Source organism: Aythya ferina (assembly GCF_964211825.1).
Source record: "Aythya ferina genome assembly, chromosome: 1".
Taxonomy (NCBI): Eukaryota; Metazoa; Chordata; class Aves; order Anseriformes; family Anatidae; genus Aythya; species Aythya ferina.
This window is the reverse complement of record NC_140296.1, coordinates 30,656,492-30,674,965: the sequence shown is the minus strand read 5'-3', so window position 1 is coordinate 30,674,965 and position 18,474 is coordinate 30,656,492. Positions and strand designations below refer to the sequence as shown.

General features: G+C 39.8%; 1 protein-coding gene across 5 annotated transcripts in view; it reads right to left on the bottom strand.

Annotated features, from left to right (window-relative positions):
• Window positions 1-18,474, bottom strand: part of TSC22D1 (TSC22 domain family member 1) — a gene marked incomplete at its 5' end in the record, with an annotated part of 78,121 nt that overhangs the window by 48,938 nt on the left and 10,709 nt on the right. Inside the window, one exon of one of the 5 annotated variants that reach the window (XM_084530031.1) lies at window positions 13,852-13,872. The exons of the other annotated variants lie outside the window; for them this stretch is intronic. Of the gene's footprint in view, window positions 1-13,851; window positions 13,873-18,474 lie in introns of those variants that run through there. 5 annotated transcript variants of the gene reach the window in all.

Genomic DNA, 18,474 nt, shown 5'->3' with positions numbered 1-18,474 from the left:
ACGAGGCAGAGTCCATGAGCTGATACGCAGTGCTTTTAAGAAATAACATCTTTTATGATGCCAGGTTGTTCAGCTTTTTCTCCCTTAAAAAAAGCCACCCATAGTGACAAAGGTTGCAGTACTCCCAGTACTTACACCTTGAATTTAGTTGAAGTTACACAAAACCAGCTGTTTCTTAATATTAAGAGGCTTTGTGCTTTCCTTTCCATCTCTAACTAGATGTTTACTTGATTGAATTTGATTCTGTGTACCTGCAATTAGCTTCTATACATTTCTTACAGAATTTTAAGCATTTTTCTAAAAGAGATTTTTCTCATTGAGTTCTCAATCTTCACGCAATTCCTGCAGTTCTCTGCTGAGGGTCTATCTGTAGAAACTAGAAGGTGAAATACTACACACGAGCAATGTTAGGAATGACCCCAATACAGCTCAAGACTGGATGCCAGTGGTGGGTTTTGGTGGGTTTCTTATGTTGTCTTTCCTCCCCAAACTCAATTTTCAGGTGAAAACAGCTCAAAGCTTTTCTACGTAGGTTCTAACCCTTGCTCATCTCTACAAACTCTCCGCTGATGCCTATGGTATCCGGAGAACTCAAATACAGCAAAAATATCCCTTGCACACAAGTATTTGCTCAAACATATAGAGATTTAACGAGCTTATGTTAGTAAGTCACAGCACAGATGAACTAGAAAAAAAATGAAACCTAGACAAATTTGTGGGTTTTTTTGTGTTGGTTTTTTTTTTTTTGAAGTCCTCCGTTTTAACAAGTTCTACTTGGGAAAGTACTCAAAACGCACATTTCAGAATTCAAGCCCTACCATGTTTCTTTCCATATCAAATATTAATTTCAACACCTTTCATATTCAAATACGTCACTAATTCTTGTCCTTCCAAATTTAGCGTGTAATTTGACCAACAGGCTTGACCATCGTCTCAGCCATAGGAGCTCTATGGCCAGAACCTGGACTGTCTCCTACAAACTTACTCTTCCTGCTGAGGCAAAGTGATGTTATGAAGCTATTGTAGCTTAGAACTACAGTACATTTTTGACTATTTTTGCCTGCTGAGTAGTAACAGTACACGAAAAATGCATTCTAGGTCATCTCATACTGCTACCACCACACAAAAAACACTTTCTGACTTTTTAAGTTTGCTGACTTACTAGTTTTCCTTACTGGACCACTGCCCCAAGTTCACCCATATTTTAGTATCGCATTAAAATTGCGCAACTCTTCCCAAATATGACTTGAAGTAAGACCGCCACAAGTTTTATAGCCAAACACTCAGAAGTCAGCTGAGGTTAAGGACACCTGAAATGTTATTTGGCTCTGCTTAAGTAGAGCTGAAATCGTGCTGAGCTCCCCTGTATCTTTTCTCCATGCGAGCACCTTCACACCTACCTGCTTTGATCAGCCAGAGCTCCCAGCTTTTGCACTAGACACAATTAAACTTTGGCAGTGCCTCTTCACGGGCATACCAGTGTGCAAAGTTTGACTGTCAGTCTGTATCTGTTGAAATATCAGCACTTGGTTTAGGTTGCATGAAAGGAAAAACACAGCATCAAGTCATACATAACAATAAAAGAGAGATGAATACACATGCACCAAGATCTGTTTCTAGCCCAGACTTATGGCTTGCACAAAATTATTCAGAACAGGGAAAGAGACACCATGCATCCGTACCAGATAGAAACTTACCCCACTAACTGATCTGGGGTGTTTAACCGTACCCTGAATCTCACAGGACCCTCTTTCTTTTATTTAAATACTTCATTGGCAAAAATATAAACGCAATCCAGGACAGATAAAAAGAGCCTCCCACACAGTCAGGCAAATATGCAATAGAGTAAGAACCCTTTTGATAGAAAACACTATTTGAATCATTACTGAACACCTCTATATATGATCAATACATACAACATGCAGAGCTGATTTTGAAAGCAAGCTTGACAAGTATATACAGCAGAAGCTCTCGACATGACGGGTTTTTTAGCATGAAATCAGTTGCCTGATCTGCGCAAAAATGTAAAAAATCACCGTTTCCTCAAAATAGCTGTTATATTTAATAAAATGCTTCTGCCTCTAAGTTCCTAAGATCAGCTCTCCTATAAAAGAGCAGCGAGGCTCCTTTCCTTCCCTTCCATCACATTTTCTTTTTAAGGCAAGATTCTAAAATTAGTTTGCAGCAGGACCAGGGAGAGATCTGCGTTACAGTTATCAGATCTTAGCCGCACGGTATCTGTGAACAAACTGGCAGATTTTCATCTGAGGGGCTTCCTAGCCACCAAAGAAAAATAAAAGCCAAAAATCTCACAAGCATTATTTCTACACGCAGGAAAGGTTCCAACAGAACTATCTTACACACTCCCAAATCATTGTTTAACTAGAACTCCATCTTCTAGTCAACCAAAAATACAAGGAGGAAAGCAGAGAACACATGACAGAGCCTGACACAGCCAGCTTAAGGAAAACTGCAGCACTGATGCCTAATAAAGTAAAAGGCATTGTTTGCATGTGCTCAAAATCCCTTCTCTAGATGCTGTAAAATTCAGTATTACACAGAATTCAACTGAGCCTGCATTAAGTGCAGTTACTCTTCCAAATAGCTGTTTCCCCAAGTTTTAAGCAATTCTTTGTCATAGTTTAATAGCTACACAAGTGAAATCCCTTTAAGCATTTCACGAACTGGACTGGAGCCTTATACAGCCTAACTTTTTTTTCCTCTCCTCCCTTTTTGGCTGGGCAAGCATTACGCTGAGCATCTTTCACGCAAGCAATTCTATAGATCAGCATCAAGTAACTCTCTGTTCCTTTATTTCTTCAGTATTTTTATTGTAGACTTCAGTCCAAAGGAAAAATTCTTCGGACAGAACTGCCAAGTTCGTATTTCATGATGCAGCTTACTGCAACACTCTGCTTTTCCTACCTCTGGCAACCTTTCACATGTCCTGTGTTGTGTTTGTTTTTTTTTTCCAAGTCATCAGGGAATTTTCTTTTACCAGTCAAGTTCTTGCAGCCTAGCTTATAAAACACAGCCTGCGTATGTATTTAAGCAGCCTGCATGACAGAAGAATCATTGATGGTACCCAGTAAAACACGTTCTAGTCATACTTGCAGAGGCAACTGCACCACTTTGTTGGAGAGAAGCTGTAGGAAGTATTTTGGTGAGCACTGAGCGGCATGTTGCAATGTACCATTAAAACATTCTTCATGAACTGAACACCACTTGAAGAAATACGGAATATTCAAGCCTGTGCTAAGCAGGAGTTTGTTTTTTCAATCAATGAATCTTGATATTATGACTCGACATTTTGCTTCATCGGTTCTTCTCATATATTTTAAGTATGTAGACAGAATAAAGGGCGTGTTAGGAAAAAAAAAGCACTAACAAAGTATTGATAGCCTGTCACTACCACAAGCAAATAAGAATGTCTTCATACTTACTGAAATTTGTTACAAAAAAAAAAAAAAAATGCAGTGAAACACATTCTGCATTCAACAAAATAGCAAGGGGGACTATTCACATCTCCCGCTGGGGAAGAGAGAACAGAGATGGAGAGAAGAGAGGTGGGGAGGGCAGTAGTCCACAACTGCAACAAAACCACTTAAACACACTTTAGCGGCATGTACATTGGCAGGTAATTGTCAAAGAGCAAGTAATTTAAGCATGACAACCCCAGCCTGCAAGGAAAGTAATCATTAAAATGGATCTCTCAGATTTTTGAGCTCTACAAAACCTAAAGGTGCTTCACTTCAAAGTCACATTGATTATACACTAAAAGAGTACAGAAACATATGACGACTCTTACCCCTGCTTATGGAGTTGCGGTTAAAGAAACTGTAATCTGTAAGTATTCTAAAAGGAAAGTCAAGAGAGAAAGAATAAATGTCTTAAAATCCTTTTCACTGCAGAAAAGAGCTGTCTTCTTTTCCCATACACTCCCCAGCATGCATTAACACAACACTGAAGACCTACCATAACAAATGGCTATCTGAGCAGTGCCCTAAAGACTAATGTAAACCAAAATTAAGCCTATTTAGCAGCCAGTAATCAGGAACGTTAATATCATCTGACTCCCCTGCTTTCAACCTACCATAACTAAAAATTGTTACTACTTCCTGTTAATTTGGAGCATAAATGTACAGTGTAAATAATCTGAGGTAACAAGCATGACACTACAGACAATAATATCAGTTTTGAGTAATCCCCATTAAAAAGGAGGAACCTAAGTCACTGGGAGAAAGACAAACTCAAGCAAGCTTGTTGATCCACTTGGGAACTGCAGCTAACTTCAAATACAAAAAGCATTTTCTCCTTTAAGAAAAGCAAGCTCATGGCTGTTTGAGCTTTAAACCCTTGCACATATTTGATTAGAATTACTCGTTTTATTTAGCACATGGCTAAACATGACTAGAAGGTGATTTAGTTCACACAGGCAGTTTCAAACCCCATGAACTTGCAAATTACTAGTTACCACCCTCAAATGGTCTGAAGGGATAAACCATTCCGGATTCCGCAGGATTACTGCCCGTGTCGTCCTACCACAATTTTGACAGGGTCATTAAAAAAAAAAGGACGGAGTGTTTCTGCTGCATCTTCCCTACGAGACAGCTTTTAAATCCAGCCTGACACCTCCCCTGTTGGAGCAGCGAGGCAGAGCATCCTGAGCTCGGAGAGCAGCAGCGCCACTAAAAGGGAAATTGCAGTGGGAGAGGAAGAGGAAAAGCAAGAACTTAAATTATCAGGGGTGAAGGGAAGGGAAGAGCAGCATGGCAATAGGAAAGGGATAACTGCAGTGCCAGAGTAAAAGGGATTTCCGATGGGAAGTCCTAGAAGGGCTACCTATGCATGTTTTAACTCTAATACTCGTGGGATATATTGCTTGTTTATCAAATAACAAACAAAATCACCTGGGGAGGGGGGAAAACAGATAGATGGAAGTCAAATCTTTTAGCTTTGCTTCCTACATCCCACACTCCCCCTGTAGCAGAGCCACTGGCTCAACCTCCCTGACTTGAATGCTGCAAGAGCCGACCTAACTTTCTGCATTTATTAAGCCCTTTGCAGGACCAGCGGCCACGTTATGGCTGTAACACTTAGGCTTGAACATTAACCTGAATATTGCATCAGCTATGCTATTTTGAAGCACAATTCAGCTTTTCTTTCATGACCTGATGCAAGCCTCGATGTTTTGGTTTCCAAAAAAAACCTTCAAGTGTAGTTTGTTCAACATCGTCCTACTTGCCAAATATTTCAGAGCCATTCTAATTTCACGCAGCAACATCAACTAGCAGAAAGGTTTATTAAAAGCAGTGACTGCTGTGCTTGACAGGAGAGCAGCTAATATTAAATTTATCCTTCTAAATACACTAAGAAGTTCTGTCAGCTTTGTTTAACTTCCATTTTACTACATTAGACTGCATGAATGATGGTATCAATGAAAAGAAGAATTCATCGTGAAAAGGAATTGGGAGTCTCAGGACTGAAGTTTAAGAGATTCCTCATCCATAACACTGGTATCTCCAAAAGACATTATGGAAAACCAGGCTTATCATTTGTGAAACTCCTGCTGTCACAGTGCTATCATGAGACCCCAAAACACAGGGCCCGGTTCAGTTACCTGCTCTCTCCTGTTTTAATATTTAGCATTCAGGCATTTTCTAAAAGCTTCCCAGGAGCTCATGAAGAGGTAGTCAGGCTCTAGACAGGGTGTATGAAGAGGCATGCAATTGCCAACTCCTCCACCTTTGTTTTGCCTTGAGTTACCTGCCAAATGCATTTAGCAATTTAACAAACAGGCAAAGAAATAGTTTGAACAAGGACTCAACAGCATATGCCATTTTCTTGGCTCCAGTACACCCACTCTGGTCTGCTCACTGGCCAAAGCGAAACCACAGAAGAACTAACAAGTTCTGAATTACTGGTGTAACTGAAGTCTGAGCATGTCATTTGCACCCAGTTATGCCACATTCTCTGCAACTGCAGGAGATACAAAAGGAGGAAAGCGATGAACAGAGGCTTCTGGTGCTAGAATATCTGAAATCAGTAGGTCTGAAATACTCTATGTTAGGTCTAGTGGTCACCCTAGGGCTTACCTAGATGAATTCAGCAAGTCCAAAGGATCTGCCTCTCTGCTCCTGACTCTCACGTACCTAGGAGGAATCTCAGTGTCTGCACGGGCTGACAGCTGTCCAGAAACTTGCAGGCTGCTGCCTGAAGCAGCAGGGTAACAGCATACCACAAAGGGGGAAAAAAAAAAAAAAAAAAAAAAAAACACAGAACTGGCACACAGAGCCAGGCCAACAGGTTCCCCTTCAACACTGTCATACTTTACAGCGCTCGACTTCAGGCTTCTGTTCTCTCCTCTGTAAGCATCAGGGAAAAGGAATTTGGAATGCAAAAAAAAAATAAAACCAAGGCTCTTCTTCCCCACCCCGCCCCCAGCTGCCTCCCCCAAAAAGTCAGCATAAAAACCCGTTAGAAATCCCACGGCGCTGAGGTTAGGACAGCTTTGCTGACTGCGCTGTGGATTCCAGGGCTGAAGGAGCCAGAAGGGGGGCATGACATGGCTCGAAGGATACAAAGGGTCAAACAGGCAAGCATCAGAGAGATAGCAGAATAAACTCTAGGTTTCCTCATAGTCCTTCAAGAGAGCTTGGTTTACAGAAAGCTAGATGCTTTCTCTCTCTCTCAAACTAAGAATAGTCAACTCAATTACCATTAATAACCAACGCCAGCACCATGCACTTCTCAGAGAAAATACTACATTTTCCACACCTACTGAATTTATCACAGGATCACCACATCGCTGAGATTGGAAGGGATGGCACAGCAGGGTCAGCTAGCAGGAAGAAATAATAAGCTGCAAAGGGAAAAATGAGCTGCAAGACATTGCAGGGTACTACTCCTGAGATGGAAATAAGCAGGGCTGGGAGCTAGCCACTTCTCCCCACCTTCCCCTCCTCCTGCCCACTGAAGACGTGCATTCATCTTGTCTTTACAGGAACAACCCCACTCACAGCAGAGCACCACCTGCCACAAGGCCATTTGTATAAGGGAACTCTCTTTAACGTATCATTCAGACACCTCATTATCAAATGGGTAAACTTTCTTGTTTATAGATGTGTCACAACGTTGTATTTCCCAATTGAGGGGAAGCCTTTTTTCTATTTGTTGAGAACCCCTTCCAGGCAATATGCTGTACCTTAACTGATGGGAAAAGGCTGTTGTTGATTCTTAATTAAAAATCCACGTACGGCAAAACCAGGGCATCACACAAAAAGCCTGCACCTCGCAGCTTTAATTTCAAGGGTGTAAAATGTATAGTGAAAACTAACTCCTTCTCCAGCTAATACAAACCTGAAGCTTATCAGTAACTTTAATTGATAACTACTTGTTTTGAAGCTAGAGAGCCAAGAGACAGCTCCAGACAGCGTCTGAACCTTTTTATCTATCAGTGTGACTTAACCCAGGAAACACCAGAAGACATGAGACGCGTGAGCTGAAGCTTCAAAGAGCCAGCTCCATACAGAGCAAAGATAGTGAAAAATATTCATGGACACTATTTTTTATTGATTTCAGGTGAATTTCATCAGGATGGCTCAGGATACCTTATTTTTAATGAGTACATGCCACAACTACTAAATAAACTAAAAGAGAACAGGAAGCAAGTAAGGTAACCCCTCTTGAAGCCCAACTATTAATAATAATGCATCATGCTCAAGTGTTGTGTTTTTAATTACTATCAACTCAAACCCATAAGCAGAATTAAATGAGTTACACAAATATTACTAAATCGCTCCTCCCTAGATGTTAAGTAAACATTTAGAGTCACTCGGGACCCTTTAAAGACAGTGATTTATTTAAACCGGGCCAACGACTGAAATTAGCATGAGCATTTTATGTTATGTTTTCGTATCATGTATCATCACGCTTTAAGCATACATCAAAGATTTGGAGACAATGTTGTGAAGTCTGTTTTAGCTTCTATAAACTAATAGCCACATCAATGACAGAGAAAACATGATACTGTAAACACAGAAGAACTGTAATATGACTCGTGAATAATCCCACTGACTTCAATGAAAGCTCTTTACATGTATGATTTAAGCTAGAGCTACATTCCTAAAATCTTCATTTTTAACACAAGCTTTTTATACCCATAACTGTTAACTAGATGTAGAGTGAATAGTAATGAGAAACTACTCATAAAAGAATTGTGAAAAAAAAATTGTGAAAAAAAAAAAAAAAAATGGAGCCTCGAGGGAAAGATATCCAAATTCCTGTTTCTGTGGTTCACTGGTGCAAAAGGTAAGCAAGGGGTTTAAAGAACAAATATAATCAACTCAGTGTTAAATTATAGCAATTCACATTCTCTCCCTTTCTGTTAATGTTCCCTTAGTCAAAAGCAAAACCATAAATAAGCAGTTGCAGTACCAAATCTCAATGAATTAGCTACGAGCGAATTCCAGTAGAAAATTCTTCCCTGGCTACATCACTCTTCCTTTTCCTCCATAGAAAAATGGGTTCCACATAACTGGAAATAATAAGCATTTGTCAGAGTCCTTGAAATTCCTCCTGCCTAGACACAGCACAGAAATAACCGTCCTATCATAAACCCCAAATATGCCAACAATCCTCTTCCCGAATTTATGCAGGATTGCAAGAACGATCAAGGATCGATTAAAAAGTTCAGCCACAGATTTGTTTGTTGATCTCCTTTTCCAACCCAGGCTTTCGTGCATTAAACCTCAGGTGCTGGGATTTTAATTAAGTAGGGTTTTTTACATAGCTAATTATTTGAATCAATTATATTATACTTGAAAGGCCAAAAACTGTTAGCGCAAACAAAGAATTTAACAGCTTGTTTTGATGCTGGACCATGATGTAAGGCTCTTTTGTGCAGCAACTGAAAAGCTTAAATAATATGGGAGATCAGATGGTCCAAACCAAAACAGAAAACGCTGTACACAATAACCTGAATCAGGTTCAACAGTCCTTAGAACAGCTCATGTTTTCCACGTAAGTTTCAAACAATCCCAAAAAAATTTGCATTTCAGCCTCACTCCCCTGAGATGTACATGTAGTAATTCAATCACTGAAATTCTGCTTCTACACTTCTCCATCCGATTACTCCTAAAGCTTCTGAACCTCACCAGTCTATTCTTTAAATTAAGTCACATACTTGCAGGAGTAGCAAGTTTTCCAGCACAGCCACGTGATATAAAATTGCTTCTATTTCCCTTTACATTCTTGGAGGGCACCAACATCAGAAATCACTGTTTTCAAAGGTCTTTACACAGGAAGAATTATGCTCTGAGCTGATCTGGCTTCCTTATTTTTTCCTCTTAGCTCTGTCTCCATCCTCATTCTACTGACATACCCATCTTTTTTCTTTAAAAGAGCTTCTGCATCATTCTGATATATAGTTTTTAAAAAATACCTAAGCCATACCATTTAACCAAACCAAACCATTTAAAGACCCAGATTCCAGAAACTGTGATCCTTCATCACTTTCTTCCCTTAGTCTCAAGCCTACAACAGCACAATCATTTCCCAAATGTAAACAGTTGTGACAATTCTTAAAGGCAGAACAGAGCCAACACTTCAACAACTTACATCTGAGAAGTGTATCCGGAGCAACTTGCCTTAAATCCTCACCCAGCAGGAATAGTACCCCATCCATCTCCAGTACTGCCTGCTTCCAGCAGTGCTATCTGATGAAACTGTAACCAACTGTGCAAAAGGACTTGCTGCAAAAGCCACCTATTAAAGTTATTGGCGCTGGGTTATTAGCCTAATGAGGTGTATAAACTTATCCAGCCCAGCAGACAGCGTCCTACAGAATCACTTGGCTACAGGTGGCAGCAACTGATCCTGTGCTGTAAGAAGTACTTGAAATAGTTTGGCCCATTATTACTCTTGGATGTCTTCAGACTTCTCCTAGGATGTTTTACAGAGATAAGCAAACTTGTACTAGACAAAAAGGGGTCACGTACAGTTTCTCGAGAGTAAAGCCACATGCAAGTTTATGAATTTCTTGCATCCTTCTCCCCAGTCCTTCACACCTGGTTTATCTTGCAGGAAAGTCTCGTGTTCACATCTGTCACTCTTCCTGGAGATGCAAGCAAGTCATAAGCACTAGCCTAAGAATTACAGTTACTTATTTCTATTTAAATTCATAGAACAGAATTATAGAATCATTTAGGCTGGAAAAGACCTCCATGATCATCACATCCAACCATTAACCTAGCACTGCCACGTCTACCACTAAGCCATGTCCCTAAGCACCACATCTCCGCATCTTTTCAGTGCCTCGAGGGACAGTGCCTCAGCCACTTCCCTGTGCCAACCCCTCACATCCCCTTCAATGAAGTTTTTCCTAATATCCAACCTAAACCTCCCCTGGAGCAAATTGAAGCCACTTCCTCTTGTCCTGTTTGTTGCTTGGGAGAAGACACCAAGCCCTACCTCGCTGCATCCTCCTTTGAGGCAGTTGTAGAGAGCAATGAGGTCTCCCCTGGCCTCCTTTTTTCCAGGCTAAAGAAGCCCAGCTCCTTCAGCTGCTCCTCACAGGACTTGTTCTTGAGACCCTTCACCACCTTCACTTCCATTTTCCTGAGAAGATATTCAAAACTCTAAAATTACCTGCCTCACTTTACCATTCCCGTAACAGTATTTTACATCACCTACAGAACATGATGTAAATTTTGAGACTATTTTCTTCCTCCAGCAGGAGAAAGAAATAAATTTCCTCAACAGTGAGCTGCAAATAGAACATTTGGTTAGCATTCATAAATTCCTGGTTATTGAAAAGTTAGCATATAACACTTTTAAGGTAAGAATGCTTTTTAATTTTAAGCCATACATATTATTTCCCTTCACCACTACCCAATGGTGCAGCTAACAGGGAGCATTTCAAATGTTTTGGTTTTGATACTCAGAAAATGTTACAATAACTTATTGGCTTTAGTAACTGGGATTAATTTTTTGAAAAGATTTAAAAAAAAAGTTTTCAACTTCTTATATTTAAAACAAGATCATTAGGCTTCCAGTATTTCTGAATTTATTACTCATTTTACTGCTAACTTGCAGAGTAACTGCACTGTTTTTGTATAACCCACACCCCACTGCATTAAAATTGAATCAAGCACCTTCTCCAAACACCAAATACATCTCCTGAGAAGTCTGCAAACTCCTCCAGTTTATGAAGAAGGATTCCTGGGAGAGGTATAATCCAATACACTACTAATATGCAGCAGAGAGCAACAATAGAAAGAGGGAATGGCAGACTTAAGGGCTCATCTTAACCCAGGTTCTGACTCGAGACCTCACCACAAAAGTACTCCCTTAGGGAGCACATTCAGGCCTCGTTCAGGCACAAATGCATTAAGCAGAACATTATTTGCCCAGAACGACTGCTGAATGGATTAAAATAAATACAACACAATGGAAAGAAAGCTATTTTCAATGTAGCTAGGTGTTCTAAATAAAGTCATAAAAAGCTTAAGTAGATTACTTGTCTCCTCTAGGGTTTAGTGACCTCTGACATCTTGCTGATCTGCAGAGCATCTGATAACACCAGCAGCTCTAGAAATTTGCAACTCCTGAAAAACGTGTTTCAGAAGTTATTACTGAAGTCCAGTTCCTCCTCGGTGATACTGGCTAGATTAAAGCATAACAAGGACATCTGTATCTTCCTGCATGGAAGAGCAGAGCTGCATTTGAAAGAAGCAGCACCGTGATGAGGAAGAGCTTCGATGAAGCTGTATCAGAGCTCACAGATTCTCAAAATGACTATTAGTGCTCCAGTTCCAACAGCAACCATGCAGTTGTGAATCAAGTGGAGCTGTCCTGTCCTTTTTTGTTTTTTACTGCAAAGACAGTTCTCAGCAGCTTTGGTACCAGCACTCACCTGCCAGAACTGGGAGGGGAAGCATTTCACATCTTTTATTCAGAGACCTTCTCAGGCAGCAGTAAAATTAAGAACCTGGTAATTTTTAATGCTTGCTACTCATTTATTCATTAGCAACAGCTAATGGAGTTGTTCACAGAAGCTTTAAGAGTGGATATCATAAGAAAAGGCTTCTCTCCTCCCGTGGGGGAACGTATAACTACCAAGGATGTCTTGGGTAGGAGCAAGAAAGGAGGCTGCTGAAGGATTCCCCTCCTCCTGCTGCGTGGCAAGGGACAAATGGCATTGCTCAGCTCTATCACATAACCACCACACACATTCATGTAAAGATGAATTTGCCTGGAAAGGCCTACAGTGTATGCTGATAAGGCAACCAAGCATTTGCAAAACATGCACATAGGGAAAACAGAAACATGCAACTGCTGAAGCTTGTTTCTTTTGACCCTACAGGTGCAGCTACCCCTTCACTTCAGCGCAGTTAGGCACCCCACATGCCCTCCTGTAACAGAGTTATTTTTGTGTGGCCTGTAAGAACTGTTTCTACAAAGAGACTCTTCACAGGGTTTTAAACTTCGTAGTAGCTTTGTGAAGTAGGCAAACAATTTCAAAATTTTAGCAAAACTCAACATCGGAAGCTGCCTTATGAAACCAAGTTTAACACGTAAAGCATTTTTCTTCTTCTTTTACATTGCTCTTGGACGTTTGCCAATGGGGCTCTAATGTCAGTGCTGTAGCATCCAAAGGGCTATTTTAAGCCATTGCTGTGCTGACCATTACATTTTTCAAGCACGAGAACAGCTTCCTGAAAAATAACGATTGTGAATGAATGTTTTTGTTGTTAATGGCACTGTAAATATCTTGCTTTGTGCTTACGTGACATCTTAATTTGAGCTACGTTTTGAAAGAACATGGTAGGAATTACAGCTTTCCCTACCTCTCAACTTCTGTTATTCCATGAAGCGACACATCTTGGCTTTCCAGCTTTTAGCAGCCCATGTGATCGATTGTGATCACTCACACTTCCATAAACAGTTTGGGGTATGGCCTATTTCTGTACCTCTTTTTCCATTTGACTCCATCAGTTCCCTCTCCTGCCCTCATACTTCAAAACTGTTCTCAACAAAAGTTTAAAAACAAGCGTGAAGAAGTATCCTGTCTTCAACAAATGCCAGTGCCGGGTACTTCAGAAGCTGCTGCAGAAGGAAGCTATGAGTAACCTGTCTCAGAAAATAATACATTTACTGGTACCAGATCTTGATTGAAACTAGTGTTCACTTATAACCTAAAATACAAAATAAGTATGTGTGTTATAGCTTTAGGCTCCTTCTGAGTCATTGCCTCAACCAGCAGCCAGATGGAGGTTTACCATTCAGCTTTAGAGATTTGTGTTTCTTGTTTTAGGTATTACTTTGCCATTTCTTTTTGAACTCGTTCTAATCCCAGTAGATCATACTTAGTCATTAAAAAAAATGCAACACTAACTGAATTCTACAATGTCCTACTAAAGGCTACAGCAACACCACAGGTCTTAACTTTAACTCAGTTTTTGTTTTCAAAGGTTCAGAGCAAGCAAGCCTACTCTAAGAGGAGAGGACAAAAGACTTCTGGTTAAATAAGAGTGACTCTAGTCACCAAGAGTGACTAGTTTCAGTTTTCAGAAAAGCCAAGATGCAAGAGGCTGCCTTAATTTCCATGTTTCATGGTCCACGTCTGTGCAATCTTAATTCAACCCACTAACATACTTATAGACAAAACCTGCCTAGCTTTTGAGGAACTGCATTTCAATCCATTACTTCCCCATCTGAGATTTAAAACAACCTTTGTTACTATCCAAGGACAGTCTCACAGGAATTGGTCACATTCCCTGACAGACACTGTAATTAAATAGTATTTAGCCAGGGCTAGATTTGCTTTCATGAAGAAAAAAGGCTACTTACTTTTACCAGCAATTATGTTTGGGGCATTTCTTTTGTGGTCACTTTAGGCAGACCAGACTACCTATGGTAATTACTTTTTCTAACTCTTATTTCTGAAACGAAACCTTCCCAGAATTTATTTTTTTTAATCGCCCCTCTTCATTAGAGGCAGATGACATACGCCAGTGGCTGTAAACAAACAACTGATAAGCAGAAGTCGAAATATCCAGTGTTTGCCAGTCACACTGAAAGTATCCTGCACAGGGACAAATAATTTCATTATATCTTAGGATAAAGCGTATTAAGAAGTTAAAATTATATTTGGCATAAAAAGCACTACAGAAAAAATCCTATTAAGCTATAAAATAACTTCAGTGCAAGTATATCCTGTTGTACAGACTCCTAATTTTCTAACTGAAAATGCAGATATTTTGGAAAAAAATTAATCAGAAGTTATTTTTACTATTTCTTTGCCCATCTTGACATTTCCATGAAGATAAAAGTTCATGAAATATGACTTTCCATTACACTTACATCCTAAGACGGGTGTTCAGGAAAGCAAAAGTTCTTAGCAGAACTGGCACAATTGAAGAAGTTCCAGCAAGAAAAGATCCACATACACATCCTACGATTCACTACAGAAGATTAAAACTTGTATTTGAACATTTCTGAACACAGACCTCAGTGTCAAGCTGTCCGTGCCAAATTGTGCAAAGCTACACGGCCGTATTATCAGACAAACGCAACCTGCATGACTGTTCCTTTTTAGGAAGGCAATTTTAAAAGAGTACCTATAATTTCAGTGAATTATAGGTATTTTTAAAAACCAAAGTGAAGTAAGAAAGAAAAGATGTCTGGGATTTTGAGTAACTGTGTCTTATATTGATCTTCAGTCTATATTTGAATATAATATACACAGGCCATTTAACAGAGATATCCCAATATCCAATGTATTTATTGCTGTACATTTTAAGAATTAAGGTATATAAATGTAGATAATACACTATATATAGATATATATAGTTGTACTACTACTACTATATATTATACACACACACTACAATAGATACTCATATTTTTATGTTCCTGAAATATCAAGGGTAGTTTAGACTACCTTGTTTAGAGGCTGGAATAAGAAGGATCTCCTAAAAATAATTTTAAAAACATAATAAATAGCTTCATTTTACATTTCTTCAATTAAAAGTTACCAAGATGGAAGGTTGCATGGCTTTCTTAAACATTGTTTAGTTTAGTAAGCCTCAACGCAGTCTATGTGAAAATACGTATGAACACTTACAGCAGAATTTCAATGTCCCTTTAAAAATTCTTTGGAGAGCTGTTTGTGACACCTTCGGAGAAAACACTTTCATCCAATAGCTTCACAGGCACTAAAATTCCATGTTTAAAGTATTTTAAGCGTTTTGACAGCAAATATGCACATTAAAGATTCTCAGCGAGCAGATTCTCACAGCCAGACAAACGCAAAGAAGATAACTGCTGCTAGCCACAACTGTCTGCTGGAACAATGTTAATATTTATTTTCCCCACTTCCACAGATCTCAGTATTCTTCAGAAGCCAAAAATATCCTCATGCAAGTCATCAGCTGCCATTTACATGTTAATTTCCAGTGAAATAAAAAGACTGCTCAATTACGTCGCTGTGCCCCAGCACAAGCAAGCACAGCACTAAGAATACACACATCCCCAGAGAAACCTCCGAGAAACCCCAGAGAAGAGGCCAACCCATGCTTTCATGACAAAATGGCGACTCAGGTTTCGGTGCAGCAGCCTTGTAGAGCCTCCTTCGTTCCCACCAGGATGCACATCCACAGGAATATACAGATTACTGTCTTGCCTCGCTGCTGTTTTTCCATAAAACACTGAAAAGTTGTTAAATTTTGCATCTTTTGAAGGAGTGCTATCTTAAAATCATTTCAGAAATAACACAGGAATCAGACAGCAAGTCTTTTAGGATCATCATATCCCTGCTCTTGGTTATAAGGCAGGGAAAGCAGAACCCCAACTCCTGCCTAGGCCCTTTGGCTACCATCCCTCCCTCCTCTAAGAGGCTGCATTGCCAGCAACTGCGAACGCTTGGCTCGAACACACACAGGCCTGACACCATTTCACGCCGACTGAAATCCCTTTCCCCTCTAAGAAGAGAGGGAAGAAAACCAAAAAACCACCATCATAAACATTTCACACCTCTTTTACTCCCTCCTCTCTCTCCAATGAAATCCACGCTCGGGAACTCCTCCTTTACAAGCCGGCACGGAGCTGGAAAAAGCCCTAAAAACTTGGAAAGAAAGAAAAGAGCATGGAAGCACATGCACATCCTGCCCCATCCCCTGGGCACTTATGAGTAACTTGCCATTTCACCTAATTTAGGATATTAGGCCTACTAAAGAAACCCTTGGCAGCACAATGCGCTGATCCATTCTTAACATAATAACCTCATTCAATAGATTAAAGAGGTGCGTTTATACCTTAAATTCATTTGAGTGGTACGGTAAATTATTTAACAAGTGCTTAAAATACTAACTCATGGTTTGTTTTATTTTTATTTTCACTTGGTCTTATTTTTGTATGGATGCAAGAAGCAAAACACCAACAGCAGCAACTGCTCACCAGAAGTTTGTGGGTTTCTTCCTTTAAAAGAGGTTTATATATTCTCATACACATAGAAATAGACAGACATATGTGTTCAGATAAGCAGCATTCAGAATTTTCAGTCCAAAAAAATGAATCAAAAAAAAAAAAAAAAAAAGTTCTAACATTTCAAGTTAAGGTCAGGTCAAGATTTTCACTAGACAGCTTGCAGCATAAGCCATAATGCCGAATATAAACTAATTACTACTGCAGAATCCTTCCTTGCTGGATTTCAGAGATGCTCAGAGTTCGTGAGGATCCAAGTGACATCAAGGGACAGCGACAATTAATACCTCCTTAAATTAATGGTACTACCAACTGACTTCCTCAGGGAAATAAGAGCCTTTTCACATGATACACCAACATGTTATGAGACTGTTGTGTACACACACATCCAATAAAGCTACCCAGCTGAAAATAATCTCTCAGGAAAATCGACAGAAGCTAATTTTTTGCCTAAACTGATCCCAATTCAGTTGCGATACATACCAAACAAGTCATGTATAATTTAAACCCTGCCTGAGAAGTTTTTGTTTCATCTTCTTTGAAGAGAGAGATTTCTAAACCGCAGTCACAAGAGCAGTCCAAACAACCATACATGAGTTATTGGGCTTTGTCACACTCTTTATTAGCTGTAAGAGCTCTAAATATTTAGAAACACGAGCTTAGCATGGTTAAGTTTTGAACTGATCTCTTGCATGTAAGTTATGACCGCCAGCAATCATCTCTCTTCCATCCAAACACAACTGTGACAGAGCTGGGTGAAGGGAAGGTCAGGGGAAGCTTAAAAGCGTCAAAGTTCTCCCTCATCTTGACAGGGATTTCATCCCTCTCCAGTGCATGGGGAGTTCAAAGTCACTGGAAGCACATTAAAAGGTATTTCTATAGCATGCATTTGTTTACAGAGATGTAATGGAAAAAGCCATTCCTAAACCAAGCACAAAACTCATCACAGGTACCAAGCACCAAGCTCCACAGCGTGACACCGAACGACCAGGCTGCTGACTAGGTACATCAGCACTGAAAATTAATGTTTGGTACCAATAACGAGCACTGCCAGTGACCCAAGACAACTGATTATAGATTAAAAAAATCAATGCTTGCAAAAAAAAAAATATATATATATATAAGCTACACAGAGTTTGCACCTTCAGATCTTATAGGAATGAAGCAAGTGTAAGGCTCAGGATACAGAAATGAGCACATACTAACAGCACCTTACCTACATAACTCACCTTTCAGAGCTACATTACAGTATATATTTTTTATTAAGGAGCTATTATTTAAGGCATGAAAACACTAAAACTATTGCTGAATGCCCATCTGCATTTTCAGCTGCTTTAAGTCCTGTCCCTAACACTTAGCACAGCACTTTCACGCTGTTGCTTAAGCAACTGCTGCAGAAGTCCAAATCTGCATTACACGTGAAGAAACCAGAGTCCTGAGAAGTTGCTGCTGGACATCCACGCTAATTTAAACCCCAACAACAGAAAGAAGGCTGGACAACTCGCACACAAGCTCAAACAATCTGCCTGGCCAAGCAGTTTAGCACATTTAACAGCACGCTCGAAAACTCCCTCCAAACAACTTCCAGTCGGTATCAGATTTCCAGTTCCTTACTAGAAATAGCAGCTCCATCTTTTTAACAGATCCATTCCTATCTTTCAGTTAAGCCTAAACCGCCAGGAGATCTTCCTGTGTCTGTTTTTGCAAAATCTAAGTGTAATTTTGCACTATAGATGAGAATATGATGAATATAGAACAGATAGCCAAGACATCCCTCATTTTATTAAGATAAATATGAAGCAGTTTTCTGAGAATTTCCCTGAGAAAAACAAACATCAACGGTACCCACATTTGTTGTGCTTCGTGGATTACAGTCAGCTTCTCAGAAAGTGTTAAATTCCTAATCCCTGGTGATAATGAAAACCTCAAACTGCTCTACTTCCTACTTGATTCTTCTAATGCACTTTCCGAATCCTGCACCACTGCAGC